The sequence below is a fragment of the Papaver somniferum genome, chromosome 2 (assembly GCF_003573695.1).
Source record: "Papaver somniferum cultivar HN1 chromosome 2, ASM357369v1, whole genome shotgun sequence".
Classification (NCBI taxonomy): Eukaryota; Viridiplantae; Streptophyta; class Magnoliopsida; order Ranunculales; family Papaveraceae; genus Papaver; species Papaver somniferum.
Window position 1 is genome coordinate 36,233,128 of NC_039359.1, and position 6,497 is coordinate 36,239,624.

Genomic DNA, 6,497 nt, shown 5'->3' on the forward strand with positions numbered 1-6,497 from the left:
AATGGTACAGTCGTCCGTACTGATTCAACATGAAACTATAACATTATTGCGACATTTTTATTAAAAATATCTATAACCTCCTTAAGAAACAAATTTGAAATTCATCAAAGAAACAATCAACAAAACTAATATCAATGGCAAAGAAACTAACTTTTCACAAGCTAAATAATACCTGCAAATATATCGGTGTCTACAAGATTCCAGCTCCACATTCATGTGGTAAACGTTATTGACCTCGCTAACCATTATAAAGGACCGAAACTGCTAGACTTCTTATTACAGGTTTTCGTCGTGATATAACCATCAAGATTTACCTATGGCACTTCCTCGCGGTAAATACCCCTCTTTTGCTCTGTTAATCCACATTTTAATTATATCCTCGATTTGACAATACCACTCGGAAGAACAATTACACTTAATATTTATCCAAAACCATAAGTTATCATCTTTTTTAAGGCAATTGAAAATTCTCATTCAAATGCAGAATAGTTTCCTTCAGCAAATCCCATGATAACCTTTGTATTCTTGATACCTTTACGCATTATGATAAGTGCATGATTTTAATGTCAAATCCTTACCAATATTTGTTATAATTGTTGCATTTTATCTTGTTATTATTCATGTTTTTTTATTTAATCTACTAGGTGCATCATCCCAATAAAAGTGAAAAGCTACAAAAATCTAACAAGTGAAGTAGTCCAAGTATCCATCCAAGTGTCTAAAGCCTGGAGAAGTGAAGAAATGCGACGAAAATGAGCAAAAAAAATGTCAAAAACACAAGAAGGACCCAAGACCAAATTCAACTCATTGAAATATGGAAGTTTAATTAAAGCTTTAACTTGAAGAAAATTAAAATAAGACGAAGCAAACTCAAGAAGAATGAGGTCATTTTGAGGTCGTACGAGGAAGTTATGAGCAAAATAGTGGGAGAAAAAGGGTGTTCTCATAATCGATGTGTGGAGCATTATATCAACCTATTTTAGACGTATTTTTATACACACAAACTCAATTTTTGAGCCTATTATAAACATTACTTATGGGGGATTTTACCCACCGGTTGTAGGCAACATTTGTACTGAAAACTGTTAATTTTGAGAGTTTAGAATCGTCAGTTGTAGGGGTTTGTACCCACTGATTGTGGATCGACCGGGGGAACTTTCTAAAACGCATTTTTGACTTCTAGATCAAAATAACATGGTTCCATCATGACTCTAACACCTATAGATTTGGTAAGTACTATAGAAGTAGACCTCTACAACTATGAGAAGGGATCTATCTTTGAAATATCTACATGGTGAGAGTCTTTACAACAAGAGGGAGCAAAAACTAGGGTTTCAGAGCAGTTTCACCATTATAATGATTTCTCTTTCATTTTCTTATGTGTGTATATCATACCATGGGTGTCACTGAAAAATCGGGGGTATAACAACTACACACAATAATTCGTTCGACAATCTGTATATATTAAATCGAACAGATAAGAATTTGTGAGCCCGATTGATATGATAAATAACTTGGATGGTACCAAAGACCAATGCCCAAGTGTCAATCAATTTCTTATCCAACAATCAAGGTAGGATTTATCAACTGATTGAACTACGCAAAACCTGTGATATTTCAATTATATAAACAAATATAATGCGGAAAAGAAAAAAACACAGACACCAGAATTTTGTTAATGAGGAAACCGCAAATGCAGAAAAAACCCGGGACCTAGGCCAGATTTGAATACCATATTGTATTAAGTCGTTGCAGACTCTAGCCTACTACAATTTAACTTTGGACTGGAATGTAGTTGAGCCATAACCAAGTCTCACACCGATTAAGGTACAGTCGCGTTCCTTACGCCTCTAGAACCACGCCGGGCTCTGCGCACTTAATTCCCTTAGCTGATCTCACCCACAACTAAGAGTTGCTACGACCTAAAGTCGAAGACTTATTTTAAAAAATATGTCCCCTACAAATATGTCTATCATTTATTCTGTTTTTTCGGTATTTTGATACAAAGATCAAGGTGAACAGGAACCAACTAATAATCCGGTCTTATACTCCCGAAGAGCATCCTAGAAATATTAGTCACCTCACAATAACCTAACTGATTACCAGAAGAAGTTATTGCGGAATCACAAGAGTCTGAGATGAAGAACTGTTATGATTACTTTTTATATCTTACCTATCGGAGATAAATCTCGAGTAAATCTTAGAGAAGATAAAACTTAATACGATAGAACAAGTAAGATCAAGAATACTCAACTACAGCGTAAATAGTTAGATCTGCTTCACGAATCCCAAATGAAGTCTTCAAGTCGTTAACCTAATAATTGTTTTGGAAAAACCTAGGTTAAAGGAGAATCGGCTCTAGTTTGCAATTAGGACACAAGAAAGTGTCGGGATTAGGTTTTCCAGTTGCTAGAGTTTTCCCTTATATATTCTTTCAAATCAGGTTTGCTTACAGTCAAAGCTAAGATAGCTTAGTAACAAAGCATTCAATATTCACTGTTAGATGAACTCCTGATTTAAGACTCAAGCTAAGTCTGCTTAGAAATTAAGCAAGTAATATCCATCGTTAGATGGTCTTAGCTTATTACACACAAATGAAATATACTTATATTAGATATGGGTAACCGTACCTAAACGTGTATATTGGGTTGGCTCAATAACAGTTAACCAAAGTTATCCAGATGAATACTTTTGACTTAACCACATTCATCTAACACTTCTAGATCAAATATGATGATCAATCAATCATGATAGAATAATCAAATGAATCTAATTGTGTTTCAAATAGAGTTGTTCAATTGTTCACTATCTCATAGAAATATCCATGAACAAATTGAAAAGAAATCGGTTTGATTCGTAATCATACAAAGTACTTATACAAGAATCAATTCATGAACATTAATCCACGGTTTGCAAAGTTAATTTGCATTCCTTAAATCATAAATGTTTTAGTTCATGAGTATGAGAATCATACATTAACGATTTTAGAACTTAACCACTATGTTCGCAAACTGGGTACGCGAACAACAGCTTCGTACCTTGGCCTAGTCAAGCCGTTCGCAAACCTGGTTCGCGAACAACCGTTTTGTACCCAACTTAGGTAAACCAGTTCACATACTAGGTACGCAAACAAGAGTTACGAACCTTCTCAGATAAATCCGTTTGCATACTAGGTAGGCAAACAAGAGTTTCTGTCCTGAATTATCATAATACAGTTCGCATACTAGGTATGCATACCGTGTTGTATCCAGACATGGGTAATCGTTCTAAACTCTCATTTCAATCATTGAAACATCCTTGGAAGACAACAATGGTAATCTCACACATACCATTAGCTTCAAGTAATTTTCAACTGATCGAATAATTAATACGAAACTTCCCAAGCAAACATCAAATGACTGTCTCATACAAATCATATAAGATGTTCAATGCAATTTTCGCACGATCATTTTTTGACTTAATATTTAGTTTCCAACAAATAAATTGTCTCCAACTAAACTCGTCAAGAATATGACGAACATAGCTAAAGCAAAAAGCTTCCAACACATATTTCGAAAAATAGATAAGCGAGATAAACTCGGCTCGAAATATCAAACATGTATGATGTAAAAGTCTATATAGATATACGACTTAGTCTCTTTAGAATATAGAATAGAATAGATTTCTGAGTGATAGATAAGTTTTAGTCTCCATATACCATTTGTTGACGAAGTTCCTCCAGGCTCTTACGTAGATCTTCTTCTTCAATTGGTGAACGCTGTGAAGTCTAAATCTTAACTACACATTTGATCCTAATCCGAGACATAACTATAAGTAGACTAAAAATCAAGTATATAGTTTTGATCAACTAAACTTGACAAACAAGATTGAGATGGCAACGCTTGCGAGTTCGACCGAGCAGTGCTCTAATAGTCACTACATCCATGAGTACCTAAAAACCCTAAGTGATTGAGAATAAATTTTAAGTTCTATATTTGATTTGAGTTATTATTATATGAATCCATTTTGAGTTATTCACATGATTATTGCTTGTTTATCTATGAAGAATGTTCATGATTGATTGATTATTTAGATGGAAACTAAATTGATTTGTTGATTTAATCTAATGATAGTATTGAGTTAGGAGATAAGTAATTGTCGAATAACTTTTACACAAGTAGAGAAAATGAGATATTGCAGAGGGATTATGTGGATCAATTGTGTGTATGAACAAATAGGAAGCAACGTCAGTGTTTAGATCTCTTTAGAAATTGAATAGTACGACTAACATCAATAATTAATTAAAAATAACGCTGATAAAAAAACATCAATAATTAAAGATGCGTTGGGCATGAAAAATTAAGAAAGTTCTTAGTTTTTGGAAAGTCGATGATGCTAGGAGAAGAAATAACGACAAGCACAAATAGTAGGTTGAAATATCGACCACTATTTTAATTTTGGATGAATAGTCTCTTTCAAAAGAATGATGAAAAAATCATTAAAAACTCATGCATGGTGAAACATCCAAATAAATAGGATCATTGTAGACGTGATTATTACTCTCAAATCAGATATTGTTGTTGCTCTCTTGCTTCATGAAAACGTATTTTGTTGGGTGCAATATATGAAGATTCTCTGAATATAAAATGAGAACATATTCCATGGATACCCAAAACACTTCTCTTTTGTCGGAATGTTATGAGAACATCTTCCATTAGTAATTTGGTATGCATGAAATCAAGAAGTTTTTAAGAATTCGAAGTCCTATAAAAGTTAGTAGTTGTTCTAAAAGTGAGTAACTTTGCACCTCAGGGATTCGTATTATTAATTCATTTGATAGCTGTAGATGGTGAAATTTGGACAATGGGTAAAACTTTTCCGAAGATGAAAAGCTACTGATTGATATACTAACTCAATACCGGTTATATCAGAAAGAAAGGGAACTAGCCCTAGCAATTATATGACCAAGTCTCAATGAGCCTCCATCTCATATGCGCTAACGACTATCTAGTTTCATTTGTCGATGGGACCTCGGTTCACCCAATACAGAGAAGGAGAATATCTTTACGGCCTAACCTATCATTGGAAAATAAATCCGTATATACTCGTGAGGTCAATTATTCAGATACAGACTCCACTACTCGACATACAGCCACAACAACTACAGACGCTAGGCCGTAACTCTTCATCATTAGGCCATAAGCTAGTCATCCAGACGGCTGCTAGTATTCCCCAAAATCAAAACCTTTTTTATATAAAACATATGCTCGATAGGTTGTCCCATGTGTCAAAGTCGAATGTGATGACCAAAAGACAAGATACAACGACCACTTACAACTTCCTCAGGTAAAAAACGACTCCCCGCGTGAAGAAGTACCTAACAGATTTCCAAAAAACCCTCTTATCAACAAGGTGAACACAAATCGATTATTTGGATAATCCTGAAGTGTATTCATTTCTCTGCTTGTACTAGAAGGCGTCTACTACTCTCAAGTTTATTTGACTGTCTTCAGAAGAAGAAACGATCTTAAAAGACAAATTGCTACGTAGGTTCAGATATGTCTTTGTCGAGACACCTAGCAGAAGCGGAAACTTCTTCTCTTCCATGAAGACGCATGTTCCCAAGATCTAAATATAACTCTCTACGAATATATTATACATGCATAGTTTCATTTTATCTAAATACGCAATATCGAGCAAAACATAGATCTTACCCGACAATCAGACATCTCCAGTCAGGAAGAATCGATATTCATACAAAAAACTGGAGACCGACGAAGAGTCATGCATCATACATCTATGTGACCAATATGAGGCGGCCCAAACATCTAACTCCAAGGTAACAAACTCTTACACCATCGACATAGAGATTCCGGGAAACGTAACAAATTGGTAGGATTCAGAACGAGCCGAGTAAGAGACTTATTAAAAAAGGTACATGAGCAAGAATCCGATCTCCTGACTGAGCCTCAGCTCCCATGGACGAGCCTCAGGCACAATCCAAGATAACTTTCACTTATGAAGACACGCTTCAACCCTTGTAACCAAACAAAGACTTTCATGATGTTATCCCATGGGGACTGTAACTCAATTCCATTACAGAGACAACAAAATACTTCTACAAGTCAAAGATGAGAAGATTCTTATAATATTTATAATAATATTAAATTTGAAAAAGCGGGGATCTAACAACCACACCCAAATTCGTTTAGGAAATCTGTATAGACAAACTCCAATACAATTCCAATAGAATCAACTAGACAGTCAGACTCAATCAATGGAAATATATCCAAGAGTTGTCTCTCTGTTTCACAATATAATCAGCAAATCAAACATATAGAGATCCGCGATCCTGATTATTATGTGAAACAATTTGAACGGTACCAAAAACCAATGTTCAAGTGTCAATCAATTTATATCAACAACCAAAGGTTGGATTATCTAATTGATTGAACTATGCCCAACCTGTGATATTTCAATTATATAAACAAATATAATGCGGAAAAGAAATAACACAG